Source organism: Ambystoma mexicanum, chromosome 1q (assembly GCF_040938575.1).
Source record: "Ambystoma mexicanum isolate Mex_15411 chromosome 1q, UKY_AmexF1_1, whole genome shotgun sequence".
In the NCBI taxonomy this organism is placed as follows: domain Eukaryota; kingdom Metazoa; phylum Chordata; class Amphibia; order Caudata; family Ambystomatidae; genus Ambystoma; species Ambystoma mexicanum.
Window position 1 is genome coordinate 998,183,705 of NC_090922.1, and position 22,552 is coordinate 998,206,256.

The 22,552-nt window shown below is 48.0% G+C and overlaps 1 protein-coding gene across 2 annotated transcripts in view; it reads left to right on the forward strand.

Moving 5' to 3' along the window:
• The window catches only part of USP33 (ubiquitin specific peptidase 33), a 1,143,586-nt gene that overhangs the window by 153,825 nt on the left and 967,209 nt on the right, over nt 1-22,552 (forward strand). The window lies entirely within an intron of this gene.

Sequence of the window (22,552 nt, forward strand, 5' to 3'; positions counted from 1 at the left end):
TTATTGATGATAGGATTTTTAACATAGCATAATCTGATTTTAAGTTCTGTGAGTCTTTTGTGCGACAGCCCTTTCATTTGGGTTTACTCACCTAATGGCCAAGAGCTTTTCAGAAGGTGCGAGTCTGAATCCTTCCAATTGCCAAAACTCCCTGTTCAGCTTCCATAAATCCAAGAAATATTTCAGAATGCCTTTGTCCTGAGGCATTGTCACTTCAAAGAATTACATTTTAAAGGCAAATCTGTTAACCTATCACTTTATGCTTTCTTTCATGGATGGAGTTTTACAGAGTATCCTTATCATAGACTTGTTCAATCCTGGAATGTTTGGTAAAAATGAGAAGGACATCTATAAAGAAATAACCTAACCCATGCCCAAAATAACTTTTCCTTCCCTATTAACTACCCACAAGTGGGTTGTTTAGTAGGTGGTGTGCTGCCTGCTGGACTTGACCGCCCCGTGATTTTGATCAGTTGAACTAGCACCTTAGTTGGATTGAAGATGGAGGCATCATCCATTTACGGAATCCTCTCAAGATTGGCCTCTTAAGCTTTCAGGGCCTAGAAGAATGACCTGTTGGTCAATGATGTCACGACTCCACAATTCCAATGCTCACCTGCCTTGCTGGTTGTGTATTAGACTTGCCCGGGAAATCATCCGTTCTGCTGCATCTTTGTACTTTGTAATTTTCTTTTTTTTCTGTTCATTTTTATGACACATAAATCAATGCCCTAGGGCACAGAGTACTGTAAACAGTGGTCTAAGGTAAACAAAAGATATACACATGATTTGGAGATGGCTGTCATCATGACGTTTAAGGGTTTTGATGTTTGCATATTTAGAATCTGTTAAACACACCAAGTCTATATACATTAGAATTTACCAAATGCATGGGGATACCAAAATGACAATTCTTAAAAGTAAAACATGCAGACTTTAAGATAAAATTAACCATAAAAGCAAATTGCGCTCTCTACTCAAGGCATATCTCTCTGCACAACCTTTACTTGAAAAGTTCCATTGCAATATTCTTTGCATTTCTCTTTTTGTTCAGTGTTGCAGAATTTCCATTTGTGGTTCGAAGGAACGCCTATACAATATTCTGCTTCTTTTCAGCACAGACTTACTCGATACCAAAGCTAATGGAATAGTGACTTAACTTAGCTGCCGCAGCACCTGCATACAACGGAAATATACCCACGTCTTATGCTGCATGTCTTTTGCACAATAAAGCCTTATGTAGCATGGCAATAAGAAGGGTGGTATTGGTTTAAGTTGTCCACTTCTACCATATTGTAGGGCTTTGTCCGAGCTGTGGACTCTAAGGTAATGTAGCCATTACACTTTATTTTTACATATATGTACACAATAATGTAGCTGTGCAAAAGTAATAGCCACCACATAACTAGTGCTCTAGCTACATACACAATGTGCCAAAGAGTTCTGTGATCTGCTGCTGCAGGTGACAAAAGCCATGCAGAAAAAACATTTAAAAAATCATTGAAAGGTGCATAACTTGTGGATTTCTGCTTGATTTTTCTTGATCCGTTACCTGCTACTAAAACTGTTGACATTTGGGTTTGGGTTTCCCGAGTTTATACTTCATAGCCAGGCTTCAGAGCTTTATATTGTTATTTTTGCCACTTTCTGTTTTTCTAGATTATGGTCATTTGAAAATGTGCTCATTTAATGGGACGGACTGCTTGGCTATGTTTTCCTGTAGAGTTGCTATGGCCTCTGGATCGAGTGCAATTTACACACCGTTTACCCTTAATATTTGCCCTCGGCTTCAAATCTAGCTAGTCGTGTAGGTGCATGGATCCTTTCTTGCACATAGCACGCCTTAGCTTAAGTATGGTAAACTAATTTTAGCCAAGCAGTGGCTGGTCTGAGGATTTATTTTGCAGGTATATTTTCTCTCAGTTTTAATACATGGACAAAGGAGTACAATACAGTTACAGTTAACAGATTAAAGACATGTTGATCCGCTGGTGTAAGGGAGAACATGGATACAGATCATAGTAGTGGAAGAAGTTGGAGAAGATTTAGGATGAGTTTCAATGCCTTGCTGATGGAGAAAAAGGAAGTGGGCCTATTGCCTTTCCTTCTGTGACGCATTCTTAATTGTTGAGTTAAAAGTAAAGTACAGTTTTAGAGTGTCTATTTATGCTGGTGGTGACCTATCCAAACATAGGCGCCACTTCCTTCTGATGACTTGTGAAGGGAAATATTATGACAATTACCAGTACATTGAAAGTGACAGAGAATAGGATGGTTACCTCCGTTTGTGGGAAACATTGATTGTATTTAAGACCTTCAAATTCGAGTTTCAGGTTATTGATCTCTTACAGAGAGAATCTTCTCAGGTCGGTGCCTTTTTCATATTGATGAATGGCTTTGTCCTAATAGCTCAAGACCTTGAAGATTGTGTCTTGTCGGAGTAGGATTCTCCAGCTGGAAATGATAATATAGTTCCCCTTATGCTAATTAATGTGGAACTTTGTGTTTTGGTGAAGAATCCAAGTTAATAACTCACCTTAACTGTAGTCATTTGCTGTGGTGACATTAAAGTAAGCTACCGCTGTTCCAAGTAAATTACCAACTTTTTAATAGTAATTCATGTATTACTCTATGCTGTCCAGACCTATGAATGTGACGGACACATTTTTCATTATAAACGGTAAACGCTTGACACAGTTCTCATAACTTAGGCACGGAAAAGGAAAATATCCCAAAAAAATGTGTGAAACAGCTTTAAAAAAAAGTCTATTCTACTTGACGAGAATACAAATCGTTCTCTGCTCATACTCATAGAGCTATTGGGTTTTATTGAACCTGTACCCATGCATGCCTGCAGATTGGCTGGACTATTTCTTTTGGTTCAACGTGTGGCCCAATGCTGATGGAGGGGTTCGCTACTGACTGTCGACGACATGGCTTCAGGTTGTAGCATAATGTTATGATGACAAAGTACATGAGAAACATTGGGTCCACTTACCACGTCCTAGCACAAAGGGCAAGCATATAAGAATTACCCATGGCCTGTGTACTAATATCCAGGTCCTATAGATGGTGCTTATGTCGCATGCTCAACTGAATTGCATACTGAGATAATTCAAAATGATCATTTGTTTGAATAGGAATATATTTGCATATTATTTGGATGGATCAGGGTGGTTTGGAGTTTGGTGAGCTATCATTTATTAACCCGTACCAAGACTATCTTATATGTTGATATTCTATATGTGCTTATTGTGAGAAACCTGAGGGTATTCTCACTCCTACTCCCCTTGGATCTTCTACGCAGGCAGCCAGGGAAAGTCACTTTTGGATCCTGACCCGGGAGATGGAGAAGCGAGGGAGGATTACCTGGGTGCAGGGTCCTTGAGGATTGGCAGTGTGATGCCCCTAGAAGAGACATGTTGTCCTTTTAATTTTTTCTTCCTAGTAATAACCTGACCTTCCCCCAAACTTTATAGGCTGTTACAAGCCAATTCCCCTCACGATTCCATACACAACATACACAACACACATACAACGCTGACAGTACTGAGATGAAAAAGAGGCAAGTGAGAGTAATGAAGATTACCCCTCTTCACTACTTGGGTACTGAGACAAGGAAGCAACTATGGTCAGGCAGCTTTAGTTTTTTTTTTTTAAACACTTTATTAGCATTTTCATACAACCACAACATCAAAAAGAACCCACAGTTCCCTCCCCACTCCCTCCCATATCGTCATATACTGGTTGATCCGTTAGGGCGTTGCCTTTCTCCTCATAGTCAACCATATACTGTCATTTGTGCTCTGAAATTCCACTAGGGGACTGGCCATTGTAGTGGTGACTCCCTCTATCCTTCCCACCTCTCACCTTCCGCCTTCATCCCTTCATGGCGGTTTCAAATCATTGGCTTTCAATAGGTCGTTCAACAATTGGATCCAGTGTATTGTCACTCCCTCCCCTTCCGACTCAGTTTCTGCTTCCTGCAGTATTGTCAGCTCCGCTATACCCCACCTACGACCATCCCCCTGCCACATAGTAATTGTTGGACCCCGTGAGCGTTTCCATGCTATCGCCACTCAGCGTTTGGCAAGTATCGCCAGGAATCGAATCATCCTGTTCCGTGCCTTATTTTTTTTCCCCCTGGGAGAATTCCCCAAATGCAAGTTTCCGGGTTGCACTCCATCTTAGTCCCCAGCAATTTGTTCACCCTCTTAATCACCATATCCCAATAATCAGCTATTACTCCACATTCCCATATCATGTGCCAGAATCCCGCTGGACCTCTGTCACACCTGGGGCACGCATCCGACAAGTCCTTATTCATCGCCTTCAACATAACTGAGGTCACATATGTTCTATGAAGAATGTTGAATTGGATCAGCTGAAATCGGGCATTACATGACACCAATTACCATATTTTTGCCCATTCCTTTTCTGATATCTGGTGTCCCATATCCCCTTCCCATTTCTCTTTCACCTTTAGTTCCCATTCAGGTTTCTCCTCCCGCAGGGCTTTATAGATCCGAGAGAACCTTGCCCTATCCCCGGTCGGATCTAGTAACACCTGGAACAGCGGGCTCGCTTCCGCTTCTTCCGGGGAGTCCCCCATCCCCATATTTCTGCCAGCCTCCGGACCACCGCCCCGTATGCCAGGAACAAGCCTGTGACAGCCCGAACTTCAGACGCCACAGGTAGGTTTAGTTAACCTGACACAAAAGGTTAGAGACTTTGACTTTTGAATATCGGATTACAGGGAAACTTCCTATTGAATCAAACCAGCGAATTGAATTGCAAACTTTAAAACACCTTTACTTTGAGATAATGCAAGTGTGCCTTCAAACTTGAATTTGATTAAGAAATATAAGAATACTTTTGAACTCTGAATTGAAACTCAAATCATAGTAAAGCGGTGTTGCATAGTGAATTACATCTAACCTTACAATTGACTACAGTAAAGACTAAAGAAAGCATGAACAATGAACTTAAATCAATAAATGCAGTGTGGCACGACAACTATTTGGCGAAGGGTGTGTAATACATCGTGGCAAGGCCACAAAGCAATCCGGGAAAAGCCAAAGGATATAAGATTGCACCCTAAAGCCAGGAGTTTGTCAGGGTGACTTGGCGCACAAGAACAGGTGCCAAGGAACCTGTATGTTGGGCTGAGAAGTCCAGAAACCCTGGTTGCGTGACCTGTGATAGGTGGACCGTGTGGTCCGACAACTGTGCCTAGACCAGAGAATCCTAATTGGTGAGAGTTAGACATCACGATACAAACTCAACAAAACCACTGTAACAATTTTGAACTACACTTGTCTTGGGAACAGAATCCCGAGACCCTTATGTTCTGGATTGTACTACTTAAAACTTGGGCAAGGGAACCCCAAGGTCGTGAAGTATTGCCTGGAACTGAAAAGGTAACCTTTTGAGATTTTTTTAAATATTTTTTTTAATGGAACTTTCTTATGCTTAGGTAAGGGGAGCTGAGAGAAAGCTGTGTGCTCAAAGAAGCTCAGAACCTTAAGTTACAGTTTGTTTTGAAGTTTGACATCCCTATAAATTGGGTTAATATAGTTGTGATGGGAAGGATAGGTTTTGGACACTAACAGACTTTTAAGATTAACTCTTTGACACAGACTTTCCTTAGTTTCATTCCGGTAGGGAAAACCCACATTAGCATAGGGCAAGTTAGGCTTTCAACCATCCTGACATTTCAGTTTAACCTCTTACTCTTACGTCCTGTCCCCTTTTCTCCATATTGTATGGGTGTCCCTTCCAAGGGACGGGAGACAGAACCTTTTTCACCAGAAAAATCCTTCTTCCCCTTTAAATTTAGAGGCGAGCGGGCCAGGGAGCATGCACTGCCCTGACTCCGCCCTCCGGCGCCACACCTCAGTCCTCTTTTCCGCATCGACGGGAATGGGCCGAATTCACCAGCGCTCCTGGGTTTGGCTTCGGCCATGTAATTCCATGCACGGATACTTCTTCTCTTTGTTTTATCTATCATTCAGATACTCGGTCCTCAGGCATCCCGCTCCTCCCTGGCGCATGTCGACATCTACACGGTTCAGCAGGTGTCCATCCTGCAACAGGCTCTTCCCAACTTCAGACCCCCACGCCCTCTGCATACGTTGCCTTTGCCCATACTACGGTTGGCAACCATGCTCGGCGTGTGACTCGCTGTCCTCTAAGGCGCTGAAGAACAGACTATCCAGGTGGAGGGATCTCTACCAGAGGTCGCCTCCAGAGGATCTCAAGAACTTTGTGAAGCATCAAACCAGGTCCAAGGTAGGACCGATAATTTCCAGCGTAGCCCGCAAGGGAGACCCCTTCCCAGGGACACTCCCGCGCTGGAGTGTCCGGCCAGGTCCTTCTACCGGCATGTGCACCGAGGCTGCTGCAGCTACCGGCCTTTGGGTCGAGGGATCCTTGGATCTTCCCGGGTGCAGTGTTGAGGAACCGGAAGGTTCTTTTACTGGGTCTACACCCGAGGGGGTCTGCCCTTTTATCGGCACCATGGCAGAGGGGCTATGTCCTAATACCTGCAATGCATCCAAGGGGCTACGCCCTAATACCTGAAATGCGTCTGAGGGGGGTGCCTAAACGCAGCTCTACCGACCCCCGGGTCGAGGGTGTCACACCTACTAGGCCCGAGGAGCAGGGTAGGCCTCGCGATCCACACCAAGAGTCTTGGACGAGGCCGGGTCCAGTGGGCTGAGCACCGTGTCGCAGGCACGTGGCAGGCAGCTTGACAAAATGGCCGCTGTGCCAGAAAGAAGCACCCGTCCGACGCCATTCCAGGAATTCGGCGAAGAACGAGTGTCAAGGTGGGGCCGGCCTCAACCAGGTCAGTGGCCTACAGTCTACCCCTCATTTGCGCAGGGCAGCTTTCCTTTGCGTCCATATGGACAGGGTATGCAGCAGCTCCAGCAGCCCCCGCTACCATGTGTGCACCCCCTGCCACCTCTTTCGCCAGTGAGGAGGTGCTCTTCGAGTTCCTCGGCCTCATGAGATCTCCTCAGATGGGGGTTATCATCATGGACGCCATCAGGGAAGTCATCCCCGCCATGCTAGCAGCACCACAGACTCCTCCATCGGGCCCCAGGCCCCGGTGCAGCCGCCTCCTCTGGCTCCACAGCCAACTCCGCAACCTCTGCCGCCTCCTCAGCCTCCGGCTGCAGTCCCTGTACCCCAGCCTCCGACGCCATCTACTCCTCCTCCTCCTCCTCCGCAGGATCCTCCAGATCGGCAGGATAAGGACAAGGAGGAGGATCTGGACACACCATCCTCAGCCTTCCACGAACATCTTGCTGTCCTGGTGGAGTACCTGGGCCTCCCCCAACCCGAGGTCAAACAGCCGTCAGAGTGGGTTCTGGCCGAAGTCCTCATGTGACGCCCCTCTGCCAACACGGGTATTCCACTGCAAACCGATGTAGTCTCCCTGGCCAAGAAGGGTTGGCTCAAGCCCCACTCGGCCCAGCGGGTCAATCGACACCTCGACGCCAAGTACAGGCAGATGGAGGGGGATACATTCTTGGTCTCAACCCATTCTCCGCCACACTCCTCGGGGGTGCTGCGGCATAACTATATTCCATGCCTCAGTCATCCTCAGCCGCCTCCTCTGCAGCGCTGCTACGAAAGTAGGAAAAGATCTTGGAGGCGTATGGCAAGAAAATCTACTTTAATGCATCCTTGCACCTCCGCCAGGCCAACGCAGATGCCATGCTGGCTGCCGCCAACCAAAGGTTATGGCGGGAAATTGCGAACTTTCTCCTGGAACTCCCTACCCAGTGCCAATCACGCTTTAGGGCGTGGCTAGCTGAAGCCAAGCTGGTGGCGCATGACCTCATGGAATCCACACTGGCTCATATTGATACCTCAGGCCGTGCCATCTGCATTGCCACGGACATGAGAAGAACAGCCTGGCTCCGGGCAATGAAATTCAACTCGGATGTCCAGGAGTGCATTCGAGATCTACCGTTCGAGGGGGGGACCTCTTTCACTCCTCTACGGACAAAGAGCTGGACAAAAAGAAAAACAGCTCACAAACGGCAAAGTCTCTATCCATTCTTACAAAGACCACACCCAAATTGTACACCCAATCTCAGCAGCGCTCGGAAAAGGGTTGTACATATGGAGGGTTCCGTGGCTTCCAGGAACGCAGATCCAGGCAGTCGGACAGCTTGCCGTCTCAGTACCGGCGCAAACAACAAAAAGGGGGTGGGGAAGTAAGGGCTTTTTCCAGTCCCCCTCCTCAGCTTCAGCCTCCAAGGGAAAGAAGGCATGACACACCCCTTCGGGTCTATGTGTCTCTGGTGGGGAGTAGGCTTGCTCTCCATGCACATTTCTGGCACCAGAATTTTATGGACCCCAGGATCCTCTCCGTAGTATCCATGGGATACCGCCTTCCTATCCCAGCCTCTCCACCCTCCTCACCTCCACTCCCACAGGTTGGGACAGCAACTCTTTTGACAGAGATCCGGTCGCTCGTAGAGAGCCAGGCAGTGGAGGAAGTTCCAGCCTCCCAGCGAGGCTTTGGCTTTTAATCCAGAATTTAGCCATTCAGAAGAAGATCCAGGCTGGCCTGAGTTGTGCTGGACCTTTCCACCCTCAACCTCTCCCTGCAAAAATTCAAGATTGTTTCTCCAGCTTTTGTAGTGGAGACATTGGACAACGGAGACTGGATGTGCTCCCTGGACCTGAAGGACGTGTGCCTACACATCCTGATTTGGGATAGCATTTTCAATACAAAGTCCTTCCATTTGGCCTCATCTCGGCCCCCATGGTCTTTACCAGACTCGTGAACGCTGTGGCGGCCCTCCTTAGAGCGCAGGGCCTCCACATCTACCCATACCTCGACGACTGGCTCGTCAGGGCTACATCTCTGGTAGCAGTTGGCCACTCTTCCCATACCCTTACTAACACACTGCACAATCTGGGCTTCTCGCTCAACCTCAAGAAGTCACAGCTGCAGCCTACGCAGACTCTGACATTCCTGGGACTCATTTGGGACACGTGCTCCGAGAAGGTCTTCCCATCGGAGGACAACATCTCGGCCATCAAGAGGGCCACCACCCACTTCCTCAGCAGAGAAGTGACATGGTTATGGTGGTACCAACATCTCCTGGGTCTACTGGCAGCGGTCCTATTAGCCGTGCCGCACACAAGACTAAGGATGAGAAGGATTCAGCTGCACTTTGCAGCCTCATGGAATCGGGAGTGGGGCTCGCAATCTGAGATCATCAATGTTCCTCCATCTCTCCATCCGGACCTAACATGGTGGAACATGGACTGCAACCTACGGATGGGCAAGCCCTTTTGGCCACCCTCTCAGCAGGCCACCATCACCACAGACTCCTCGCTCGAGGGATGGGGAGCCACCCTGGACGATCTCTGTCCACGGCACCTGGACTCGACAGGAGCAGGAATACCACATCAATTGGCTGGAACTGAACGCCATCTGGCTAGCGCTCAGAGCATTCCTACCACTTCTCAAGGCCAAGGTTGTCCTCAGACAGACAACTCGACCAGCATGTACTATGTCAACAAGCAGGGAGGCACCGGATCCCCTCTGTGCAGACTGGCGATCAGCATGTGGGAATGGGCCCTGGAAAACGGCATTTACTTCTCGGCAGTCCACCTCCTGGGTGAATCCAACCTGGAAGCGGACCGGCTCAGCAGGCTGGGAGCAGACAATTACGAGTGGCAGCTAAACAACCTCATTATTCAAGAGATCTTCAACAGGTGGGGTCACCCCCACATGGATCTCTTTTTCCACCTGGCACAACCAGAAGTGTCCCCCTGTTCGCATCCTGGCAAGGTCAGGGCCCCGGCTGTGTGGGCGAAGCATTTCACTTCCAGTGGACCGGCATGAAAGCCTACGCCTTTCCTCCCACTCCTCTGATCCACAGGGTAATTTGCAAGATCAAGGAGTCTCGCCGACTCCTCATCATTCTGTTAGCTGCGTGGTGGCTGGCCAGGCCATGGTTTTCAGAGCTACTCGGCCTCTCGGAGGTGCCCCTGATGCACCTTCCGACGGGCCCAGCACATCTTCTGGCGCAGCAGGGGGGTAGAGTCATCCACCCTGCGCCAGGGAAACTAGCCATCACAGCGTGGTACCTGAGCAGGTAATGCTTCGGCACCTTAGCCTCTCACAGGCCAATCTGGAGATCATACAAGGCGCCAGGAGCAAAGCCACCAGGGCCCAGTACAAAAGCAAATGGACCAGATTCTGCCACTGGGCAGACTCCAGGGGAATTGACCCCTTGGATTGCACTTTGGACGACATGCTCTCCTTTTCGGCGCACCTCGCTCATGCTGGTGTACAGGTGGACACCTGCCGCACATACCTTGCATCCATTGGGACTTACAAGAACTCAGAGGAAGGCATTTTTTCCTCCTCCAACCCTATCGTCAAGAAACACCTGACTGGTCTCGCTAGGCTCTACCTGCCCGTCAAGAGACTGCCCCCGGTGTGGGACTTTAACATAGTCTTGGGCACACTGGCAAACAAACGATTCGAGCCAATGCGTCCGTGGACATCAGGTTGGTCACCATCAAGACGGCCTTACTAGTCAGCCTTACCTCGGCTCGTAGAGTCAGCGAAATCCAGGTGCTGGTCGCCTCTGAGCCATATACCACCTTTCACAAGGACAAGGTAGACATGCGGACGCACCCGGCATTTCTGCCCAAGGTTCTGTCTGCTTTCCACCTGAACGAGGAAATAGTCCTTCCTACGTGTTTTCCCGATCCTAAGGACGAAGCACAGAGGGCTGCACTGCCTAGATGTCAGACGTGCTCTGAAATTCTACTTGGACAGGACAAAGGGCTTCCGCAAAACGGATGCCCTGTTTGTCACCTTTTGGAGGCTCAGGACCAGGCTAACTGGCCTCTAAGGCTTCCATATCCTGCTGGATGGTCTCTACCATCAAAGAAGCATAGGAGGGCCAGCACAAGCTGCTTCTGGCCAACATGCATGCCCACGCGGTCAGGGCCAAGGCAACGGCCATTGCATTCCAGCACCATGTCCCTTGGCAAGTCATAAGCACGGCGGCCACTTGGGCCTCTCCCGCGGCTTTCTGCAAGCATTACTGTTTGGATGCCGGCTCAAGTACTGATGCGACTTTCGGACAGGCGGTTCTCAGAAACCTATTTGCGTAAGGAGGGTCTCCTCTCCACCCTGGGGCTACAATCAGTTGTAATTGCCCATACAGTATGGAGGAAAGGGGACGGGACGTAAAAGTAATTATAAATTACTCACTGTAGTGACTAATGTACTCTTAGTCCACAGTCCCCTTTCCTCCATATGCCCCACTGGTGTCTTTAGGCAATGTTAAATCTATTGTTGACACGTCCGTGGGGACTGAGGTGTGGCGCCAGAGGGCGACGTCAGGGCAGCACATGCCCCCTGGGCCGTGCCCCATGCGCCTCTATATTTAAAGGGGAAGAAGGTTTTTTCTGGTGAAAAAGGTTCTGTCTCCCGTCCCTTGGAAGGGACGCCCATACAGAATGGAGGAACGGGGACTATGGACTAAGAGTACGTTAGTCACTAAAGTGAGTAACTTCTAATTTTGTTTACACTTGTCTGTTGTACTTCATGATGCCTTCACATTGGCTACATGGGTATTTTTTGTTTTTGTGTTTAAGTTGTGTTCCACATCAATACATTATTTTTTAAAGATATGTGAAGTCATGAAGCAAGACATATAGACAGACGATTCAAAGTTCAAAATAGAATAATTTATTAAATCAATTGTCGGCATGGTAGAAGGTCTAACTTGCTCTATGTTAAGGTGAGATTTCCCTACCTGAACGAAACTAAGGAAAGTCTGAGTCAAAGAGTTCAACAAAAGTCCTTGTGTCCTAAAGCTAAGCAATGTGTAGGGGTGTCAATAATAAAAGAAATGGTGATCAACACAAAGTTCTGAGATTCTTCAAGCTCTTAGCTTACTCTTCAGCTCGCCTTCCACAAGTTCAAGAACGTCCCACAAAAGTCTCAAAAATACCTTTCCCAGGTTCAAGGCAATACAGTTCAAAAGAAAAAGCTCTCGAGGCTCCGTCCTCAAGATAGCATTTGCAGTTCATCACGTCTCAGGATTCCCTTCCCCAAGACTTCAGCGTAGCAACTTGTACTTATGCAAGTGCACTGTTTAGAGAGCTGCTGCAATGGCCGGCAGATAAAGAGATGGATTTGGACCGCACTCATTGGGTGTACTCTTCGTCCATATCGGGAACTGGACACCTGACGTTCTGACAAGAGTACACTTTTACAGGATCAAGGAATACCTTATGAATGCTCCCCATGCTCTTCAAACCTTTGAGTTCAGGGGCTCCAGGGGCTCAGTGCTCCAAGATCAAGCCCCATCCACTTTAGCTAAGAGGCATTCTCCTTGGGGCTTCACGCAATGGCTATGGAGAAAGAACTTACCACTGGGGATTTGTATGCAGAGTGATCTTCACACTGCAGGGGAGAGGATAACAATCTCAATGCAAGACGCCATGCCTATCATGAATCTGACTTCCTGTCTTCGCCCTCAGAGCTGTAAGGAGATTGGGAGCCTGCTTTGCACCGGCTGACATGAGCTGGAGCATGGGCAAAGGTTTTGAGATCACAGAACCGTGAAAGGAATACTGATTTGGGGGCGGGCCTAGGCTCCAAGCGCCCCCCTGGTTCTTTGAGCGAGGAGTGTGCGGTTTCACAAGTAACCACTCCTATCGAACATCTAGCCGCTTGGACATGTCGGTTTCATTGCCTAGCTTTTCATTAGCCCTGTGCGCCTGGTGGCAACTGTTGTTTATTTATGCCTGGCGGCATCTGGCCTTAGTTGACCGGGGCTCGGTCCATGATGTACCTGGCCTATGCCTCTCTGGAGCCCTGAGGCGGTAGAGAGCTGTCTTTTTTTGGCGGATGAGTGGGAGAGTAAGTGGGATGGGTGGCAGGGAAATGGTTCAAGGTGGGAGGGGGGGTGGTCTTTTTTTCTGTTCAAAAGTTCAAGTTGTTGAGCGCTCTGGGATGCTATATTTACCAACTGCTAGATATGGGATTAGAGACAGGATTCCAATTTCATCAGCAGGGGGTGAGCTAGGTAGGGTTTGTACTCTCAATGTGCAGGGACTGAACTCCCCTGTTCAGAGGAAGTCGATGCTGAGGAGGCTCCAGACGACTGAGATAGCTATTGCTATGCTTCAGAAAACTCATTTGCTCCCTGCTGATGAGATTCGGATGTAGTATAGGGACTTCCCCGAGGCAGTATTTTGCCTCTGCGGGGGAAAAAGTGGGCGGTGACCATACTGATTGCCAGGGAATCCCTTCCCCTTTCTTCCAGGTAAGTTACTTAAAGAGCTAGAGGGTAGATGCCTCCTCGTGAGAGGAACCTTGATGGGTCAACCAGTGACTTTAGCTTCACTGCATCTACCTAATGAAAACCAGCACGACTATTTGGCATTCTCTTTGTAGGTTTTCAAGATAAAAAATTCGAGATATGTGCATTCAATACACAATATTTCGATATAAAGGCATGCAACCGGTTGAGGGAGGTGACTTCAACCTGGTCCTGGACCTGGCTGTGGATAAGACGTTACCCCCCCTACCCAGGATCTATAGACTCTCTCTGGCTTTGATTAAGGTTTTAAGGGAATTTGATGTGTTGGAAGTCTGGAGGTTTCTCCATGTGGATGAGGCATAATACACGTTTTACTTGCATGTCCAAAAAGGGTTTGCTCGCATCTACCTCCAATTGGTATCTGCTTTGATGATTTCCTTTACTCCTAATGCAGTTATAGGCCCTAGACTGTTTTCTGACCATTCTTTGGTATCACTTGGTTTAAGGGTTATTGGGCCTCATCCCTGTGAGGAGCCAGGAATGAGAAGCGGACACAGAGGACTCGTGGTGTTTATGGCCAACTTTTATAAATGATAAAGGGGTTGGAAAATGACTCAATGTCCCTAATCTAGGAGGTTTTCCCCTACCTCAACCAAAACCTAAGGGCCTGTCCTGTGTCAAGATGTCCAAAGCAAAAATGTCCTGTGTCTGAAATCCTATCCTAGCCCTCTCATTCTAAAAGTAACCCTAAGGTCTTAAGGGTAATGTCTCTGGCTTGAAAAGTGTGCACGTGTTCAAGTTCAACCAAAAGGTATAGATCCAACTAAAGTTCCAAATGGATAATGTTCACAGATCCAGGAAGTGACTCCCTTACCCAGGCTTCTCTCCCCCAAAACAACAGTTCAAAAGAATAACCAAGTTCTTTGTAGCCCAAGAGGATAACGCCCCTCCTCTTGGTCTTGCAATTCACTCCAGGGTTAATGACTTCCTTCCCCAGATCCTTTTCACATTGAACGTAATTAAAATTAAAAAATCTTAAGGGCATGAATCTCCAAAACACCTAGTATACCCTCTCCTGTCAGGTTCTCTAATATAGTTCCTTAATACAATTTGGATGAGGTTCCCAGACCCGCAAAACGCCTAGTAGGCTCTTTTGCCAGGTTCCTTAATACATTCATTGCTATTGACTTCACAAACTTGAATTTGCCTGGAATACTCTCCTGACAGGAATTTCTTATGCACTCAATGCCCCTTTCATTTCACTTCTTGGTCTTCCCCAAGTTCGTACTGTGGGTCCCTGACTCCAGTCCCACTGTATAGGGCTTCTGATGCTGTTCCCAACAGTGCTTCGGTGTCCCGACCCTTTCCTTGGGCTCACCAGTTGTTACGCTCACCTGGCTCCCACAGAGGCGTCGATCTGGACTGGACTGCTGCGGTCTCCACCAATGTAACGCATAGGGCCGAGATGACGGACTGGACTGGCCCACCTAGCTTCGTTTGCTTGGCTGTGGGAATATTCTTCTGCAAGTGGAGAAAGGGAATTAACCACCCGTGGAGTTGAGCGTAAATCCCCCCACCCAGCTGTTCTCCCCACTGATCACCTTGGATGTTCCCTCTTATAGTCTCACCTGATGATTTGAAAAGATGAGCTCTCCATCCTGCATTGAGTGCAGGGGCGCGTAGATAACCAGTTGCTTCACTGGCTCGAAGGAATTGGTGAGTTCCAGGACAACATTGACTCCGATATTCCCGGCAAGATGCAGCTTGACCCTACTGAAGAGTTCCTCGTGGCAACCGGTAATGTTCTGGTAAGGATTTGTATTATCCAACACAGTTCGATAAAATAATGTCCATATGTAACCTGTTGCTTTCTCCCTTATTCAGGCGCTGAGAGAAAGTATGAAGTCTCGGGGAATAATGCCTCCGGCGGTAAAATCAGGTAAGTCTTTTGTGGTGAGGAGGGTTCCCCTTGTTAGTCTCTTGTTTCACCTTGCTGTCCTTTTGTTTCCCCTTGGGGGCCGAGGTTCGGATAGGATGCAGTGGAAGCTGCGCCGACCCTTGAAGAAGAATAGTACCCCCGGTGGTAAAATCAGGTAAGTCTATGGGGGGGTATTCCTCAGTGTATTCCCTTGGCTCACCTTGCTGTTCTTGTCTTCTCCTTAGGTGCCGGAGTGCGGCGGTAACATGCAGGAGGATGCGGTGAAATGTGAAGATGCTGCGAAGGCCGGTGAGTTCAGCGCGGCGCTGCAGCAGGCGAGGTGACGTGCATAAAATAACTTTTCTTCCAGCTCGAAGGCTTGATGGATCGGGAATTCAGGTAAGGATCAAAGGTATTACTCTTGTTCTAACCTTTTCTCCTTCTTTCTCCCTTTTTCTAGGAGCTCCAAACTCGAGGCGGGCGTGGCAGAAGAATGGATGCAGACTTGCAGGCACGGTGAGCGTTACGCTGCTGGATGCAAAATAACGCGAAGCGTGTGCTGCTCTTCGGGCGTGGTTTAAATAGCCTCCAAAGTAGTCCCAGGTAAGTATTCCTCCCCAGCCCCACCCGAGTAAAAAAATAGTCCCTAGGTAAAATAGTCCCTTCCAAGCCTCGTTTGGCTTGGAGCTCTTGCAGCATGGTCTGCATCAGGTAAGTTTGCAGCATGGTCTGCATCAGGTAAGTTTGCAGCATGGTCTGCATCAGGTAAGTTTTAATCTATGAGCCTGGCGCCAGGACTGACTATCCATTGAGCCTGGCGCCATAGGTGCTAGGACTGCACCCATATAGCCCCTAGCGGGGGTTGTTGGGCTTGCTTGGGGTAACTTGATGCTTGCTGGACTTGGTCTGGGTCCCCGGGGGTAGGCATCATGACACCAGTTGCTTTCTTGCACTCTCTCTGCGTCCCCCGACACCCAGTCCGGTGCGTCTCCGTTTCTTGTGGCTCTCTGACCCTGCAGGCACCTCCGGCAGGCGTTGGGTCATTGGTCGGCATCCCAGCTCCCTCGGCTGTCAGAAAGCATGGCTTGCTTCCTTTCACCTTGCCATAGCCTCCACGGAACGTCACTGGACATGTTGCTCACCGGGCTGTCTTCTCGCTCCAGTTTGCTGCTCCCTCGCCTGAGCAACCGCCGTACTCCCGGTCTCTCTGCTTGTCTGTCCTCGCCACAGTAAAATGTAGCTGGTCAGACCACCCGGTATCGCGGCATCCTGAAACTGCACTGGGATGAAGACTACGACTCCATACTTTCTCTTCACTGCATGGTTTTAAACCATGTTGGGTAAATCAGATAATTCCAGCTACTAGACTGCTGGTGGTGGTTCTCGTTGGGAGTATTCATTGTTGCTCCTTACCTTTTCCTCGTCTTGGTTTTTGCTGCTTTGTTCGTTATCTGATATTGAAGAGTGCTGTCCGTAGACTTGGCAAGTTGTCAAAGGGGATGACGGCAGTATGCCTTTATGGCATGGGGAATGGAGGGAATATCCCTTAAATGGAAAGGGGAATGCAATGTCTCACCTGATGGTGCCATGTTGCCCACCCCACCGGGACCACGCACCTGAGGGTTGCCTCCACCATGTGGTGCTCCCTTAAATAGCTGGCCCCAGGGGTCTTGATCAGGTTTCAGCTGCCATCCCCTGGCCATATGAGAGGTTACCTCGGGGGAAGTGAGTGATGACATCAGATTCATCACATCCCCCCAAGCAGGCCGATTGGTGGCTTAATGACCCTCTCCTCCAAGATCCACTGTTGTGGGGGAAAAGGCAGCGGTTATAGCCAATTATTTCAGAGAGATTGACAAGGACGGGCTATCACCTGGGTTGGTGTGGGACACAATGAAAGCGGTGGTAGGGGAGAGTTCATCAGCCACTCGGCTGCACATTTCATTGCCAGGACTCCCAACAGGATATTATTCGAATCCCAAGTAAGGCAACAGGAGATTGAGCATGCCTGTGACAAGACACAGAAGGCACTGGGAGAGTTTCAGCTGGCTAGACCCAATCTGGAAGCCTTGATGGTTTCCGAGACTGCCAATTCCTTAATCCGAACGAGACAGTCGTAATATTCCCAATCAAACAAAGCCAACAGGTTTCTAACATACAAACTGAAGAAACAGAAAACCAGAAAGTGTTCTGGTAGTCGGGATGAGTGGGTGGGGGGTCTCGGGCATTCAGACCTAGAGAAGCTTGACGTACTTGCAGAGTACTGTGAATCATTGCTCTGGCATTGGTGACCCAGCCCTCCCAGCCCTGGTTTTAAGCTCTGTCCTTCCTTCCTTCCTTCCTCGCCTCTTGGAGTTGCAATGGAGGAGGTGTTGCGGGCGATCACCCCCCCCTATAATCTGAAAGCCCTGGGCCCAGACGTTTTCAGGCCCACTTTCTTTTAGACCTTTAAGGCGCAGTTGTTCGATCCTCTCACTTCTGTTTAATTTGTTTCTTGGGTCAAAGGCGGTTACGCAATCGATGGGAGAATCCTTCTTCTCGTTACTACTCAAGCTGGGTTAAGATGCTGCACTTTGTGGTTCCTATTGTCCCTTCTCAACTCGTATGTGAAAATATATTCAAAAGTTTTAGCTACAGGGTTGATGGGGTGTCTTCTGTGAGAAACCTGAAGGTATCTCACCCGCTAATCCCCTGGTATCTGTCATCCAGGTGGCCAGGACACAGCCATCGCTTTTGGATCCAGTTCCTGGTGGTGGACCATTGCGAGAGGATCACCTGGGTGAGGGGTCTTTGGGGAGTGGGACACCATATGGCGAGAGGCAGTATTCCCTTCCCTGTAACACCTTTACCCCATCCTACCAGGTAGGATACTTGGGAGCACGCTCCGCTCCCCCCTTTCACGACACACACTTTCTCCCGGACAGCTCGCTATGATGGAAAACAGACGAACACTCGAGCCATATACCTGACATGTCCCAATACAATGGTCAGGCAGGGTCCGGCAATTACTGACCATCACGCAAACCTGACTTCCATTACACTTCCCCACACAGATAAAATGTGGAGCACGAGGGCACACTCTGAGCTAGGCAAAACACACAAGGAATCAGCAGTTCCAAGATGGCAGTTAACACGAGGAGAAAGACTGCGAAATAGAAGGGGATCGCAAGGAGGGTAGTGCCCTTGACCTTTACGACAGGGAACCATTACTTTCATGAAACCTAGAGAATAGACCGTGTAAGACCAGCAAACCAGGCTGAAGAATCCTGCATTATGTGTCTGAGGTACCCGTGGCCCTCCTGTGTCGATAATCAAAGTGGGGAGAGTCGCCTGCTGCTGTGGTACTGTCCTTGGCACAATACCAGACAGTATGAGTTGAAGCCAAGGTTGCAAGCGGAACCATTGTATGGTGAGCGCTGAAGCGAACAATGTTTGAAACGCATGTGATAATCAACACAAGTAATATTGAACAAATGATGAGTGATTGAACTTTGAAACCAAGATACGATACCTTTGACAGAGTGGTTCGGCACTGCATGCATACTCGTTGGAAGGTCTCTGCTCTGTAAGGTATGCAACAGAGTTAACAAAGGTGAAAGAGTGGCAAAGAACTGTGCATCGAAGTGGTTCTGCAGCGGGTCAAGCAAAATCATGTGCACAATCGAAAGTCTACAATGTTTATACTGCCAAGAAAGTTGACACGAGCCCGAACGAGTGAGATCATTTGAAAGCTTCGGGTTAAGGCAGGTTTGTGTAAGAGTGAATTAAATTGGTCTGAGCCCGGCGCAGGGAGACTGATTGAACATTGTGTTAAAACGCATTTGAGCCCGGCTGATGGGGATTCAGGGCTGAACCTTGAATCACCTGAGAAATTGAGTATGTGTGAAATCCTGAGACGAAAAGTACATTCTTTGTCGCATCAAGCCCTCTGAAAGAAGAGACTTTGAAAGGCAAAGAGACTTGGGCACAGAAGGCCCTGATAATGTTTGAACTGCACCCTCGTGCTAGAGAAGGCAGAGACTGCTAAGCTCGAATGTGCCGCCTTGTCCCGTGCTGAAAACGTGGGGAAGGGAGGCCAACAGCCTGAATATCCTGACATATCATTTCTTGAACATCTCTTTCTTTTGTCTAACATTGTTTCCCACACTATTTGTATTTAGAGGTAAGGATTGGCAATAGGTTTTTTTCTTTTTTAGTATAGTCCCTTTTGTTTTGACAAGACACCACTAGGACTGCGTTATTATGATTTGATGGTCGTAGCTTGCTACCATCTTTAGATTTGGGATTAGATGGGCGTTTTTCAAACCCTTTTTGAAGTTCATTAAGCACCCTTAAACTGTGGTCAGTTGTGTCTGTCTTACAGTTGATACCATGCCTTCCTTACACTTCCTTCCTTGATTCACCCTGATCAGACGGGGAGTCATGGGACTGAGTGTGCATGACAGTATTGGGGGGCCTATTAACCTACAACTACATCCAGGGAAGGTGCTATGGGCGGGGAGTTGCAGCCATGACTGTGCTCTTGTAAAACCCTGCCACTCTTTTTCGTTACTTTTTTTGCTTTTTTAAACTTTATTTATTAACTGGTTCATATTACATACGACCAGCGAAGAGCACATAAATGAGCACATAAATTCAGGAAAAAAAGTACAAATATAGATGAAGTACTCGTCATATCTGTACTTTGCAAAAAAATATCAACAAGCCCCCAAGTTTCAAACAAGCCATACATTAAGAATTCTTGTGTTACATACAACTTGCGAGGATAGCTGTCTCGGGCACAAGCACCCATCAAAACAAAAAACAAATGCTTTATAGGAACATGCCAGGCAGCAGAACCCGGCACCCTCATTTCAGCTAAGTCTCCCTTGCGTTTCAGGGCGGCAAGGTCGGAGTCAAACCAAGAGTTACACTTCGAGGTAGGCTTCAGACCGATTCTCATGACTGGGGCAAGAATGTCCAAGGTGTTGGAGATGCAAAGATGCAGGTTAGAGAGGGCTGTGTCAGGGTAAGGTGTCAGCTGCAGGAGTTGAAGGAGCAGAGAAAGTTGAGGAAAAGGCGACCACTGACACTCACTTCATGGGCCGAATGACTGAGAAGGAGAGTGTCCGTGTTGGGGATGGACTTGCCTGGGGGCAAGAAGCTTCAGGTGGGAGGAGAGCAGAAAGTGGTCAGTCCAAGAGAGCGTAGTAGTGAGAGGGCTAAAGAGGGGGATGGTCTGAGGAGAAGACAACATTCATGGTGTGTCCGGCAAAGTGTGTTGGACCAGAGGGTAGAATGGAGCGGGAGAGAGAGTCGCTAAGGTTGCTTTAGAGCCCAGAGGCGGGATTAGAAGTATCCAGGTGGATTTTGAGGTCTGAGGAGAAGAAGTTGAGTGGTAGAGGCAAGGAGAAAAGAGGAGAGGTCAGCCCATTCTGAGAGGAAGAGGGTGATCACGCCAGGTGGCCTGTAGATGGTGGACACAGACAGGCAGACGCCAGGAGAGATGGAGAGCGTCATTCAAAGGAAGAATGGGCCTGCAAAGGAATGACAGAAGCACAGACCCACTTAGGAAAGATCAGGCCACTACACCACCACCACTACGCCAGTTGATTCTGGGCTCAGAGAGGATCTTGTAGCCCTCAGGGAGGAGTGTTCAAACTCGTGACAGAGCCGGCTGTGAACCATGTCCCGGTGAGAGCAAGTACATCCAGTTTAAGGTCTTTGAGGAGGTGGCAGATGTCAGAGGAGTGTTTGACAGCAGAGCGAGAGTTGAGAGTAGCAACGTGGAGCAGGTTGCCACTTTTGAAAGACTTCTGGGATGGGGTACACCCAACGAAGGCGGCAGAGATGTCCGAGAGTTGGCAGAGGCAGTAGACGGGGAGGGGGTTTGCCTAGGGGCCAGTGTGGGCAGGGGGGGGCTGCCAGAGCGGAAGCAGTGGAGGAGGATGGAGATTGCAGGGGCGAGCAGAGGGTTGGTAGAAGGTGTAGCACGAGAAGGGAGGAAGTTAAGACGCGGGAGACTCGTATCAAGAAGGAGATTGGGCTGAGGGCCCTGGACCATGACAGTACCATTTAGGTAGACCTTGATGATGGGCCTCCCACTGGGTTCACCATTAATGTGAGAGGAGGAGAAGGAAGAGAGAAGAGACCATATGAGGTGTCCCTAGGTCTGGAGTGGGAACGACAAAGAGGATGGCAGTTGGAGTCTGTCTGGTAAAGCGCTGGTGTGAAGGCATCAGCGATAGGAAAGCCTGGTTTGGGGACCAGGATATCCCTCTTGAACTTTTTATTTTTTTTAATTTTTTTTATTTTGATACAGCTGAATATCAATCAACTTTTCAAAATTACAGAATAAAAACACAAATACACATTTACAGTTTGGAACATGACAAGAGACAAAGGAGCAATTTAAAAACAAAAAGATCATATACACATTTTAAAAAAACTTAGTCTAATACAAATCAAATGATTTCCCATGTGCATAACAGCAGGTATTTACAAATATATTCATGGCTCAAAATGATAATAAATTAATTTCACTAGGTAAAATAATTTCCAAAAACTGAACCAAGGCCTTTATGACTGAAAATCTGGCACTATTAAATAAAATGCTCCATGTCTCAAATTCATCCCGTTCCATATGCAAATTCAACAAGTTTGCAAAATGTTTAGCCCGAAGCTCCTTCAACTTGGGGCAAGATATTATCACATGTTGCAGAGTTTCTCTCACACTATGAAATTCACAGAATCGACAAAAATTTACATCGGAAGGAATAATCTTGAGCCTCACTAGCACTTCCCTCGTAGGCCATAAGTTCATCCTTAAACGCAAGAACTTGTTCCGAATTTTCGCCGAAGGGCATTTCAACAGGTATCCAGCCACTTGACCCATGCGTTTAATACCAAAAATCTTGGTATTAAAATCTCTATATTTTATGCAAACAGCATAGTTCTGGATCCAGTCCCATTGATAGTATTTTGCTTTAGCACGTGTTGGATTTTCATTTAGGAACTGTAGGGAAATGTCGGCTTCTACTAAAGTATTCAAGACAAGACTTCGCATTTTAAAGGGAAAGCCAGAGTGGAAGAGGACAAATAGCGGGCAATCGTACTCAATATATTGTTGTTGGCCACACCAAGCAAACACGTACGAAAAAAGGAACACATTCTCCATTTAACCCTGCTAGATAATGAGTTCAAGCCCAATTCAAAACGCAGTATGGGCAAGGGCAAGCAGTTTGGTAGATGTAGCACCTTTCTCCAAAAAGTGGCCTCCAATTTATCCCATGATTGGTCATTAGAGTACAACTTTGATTCTGCACCATAT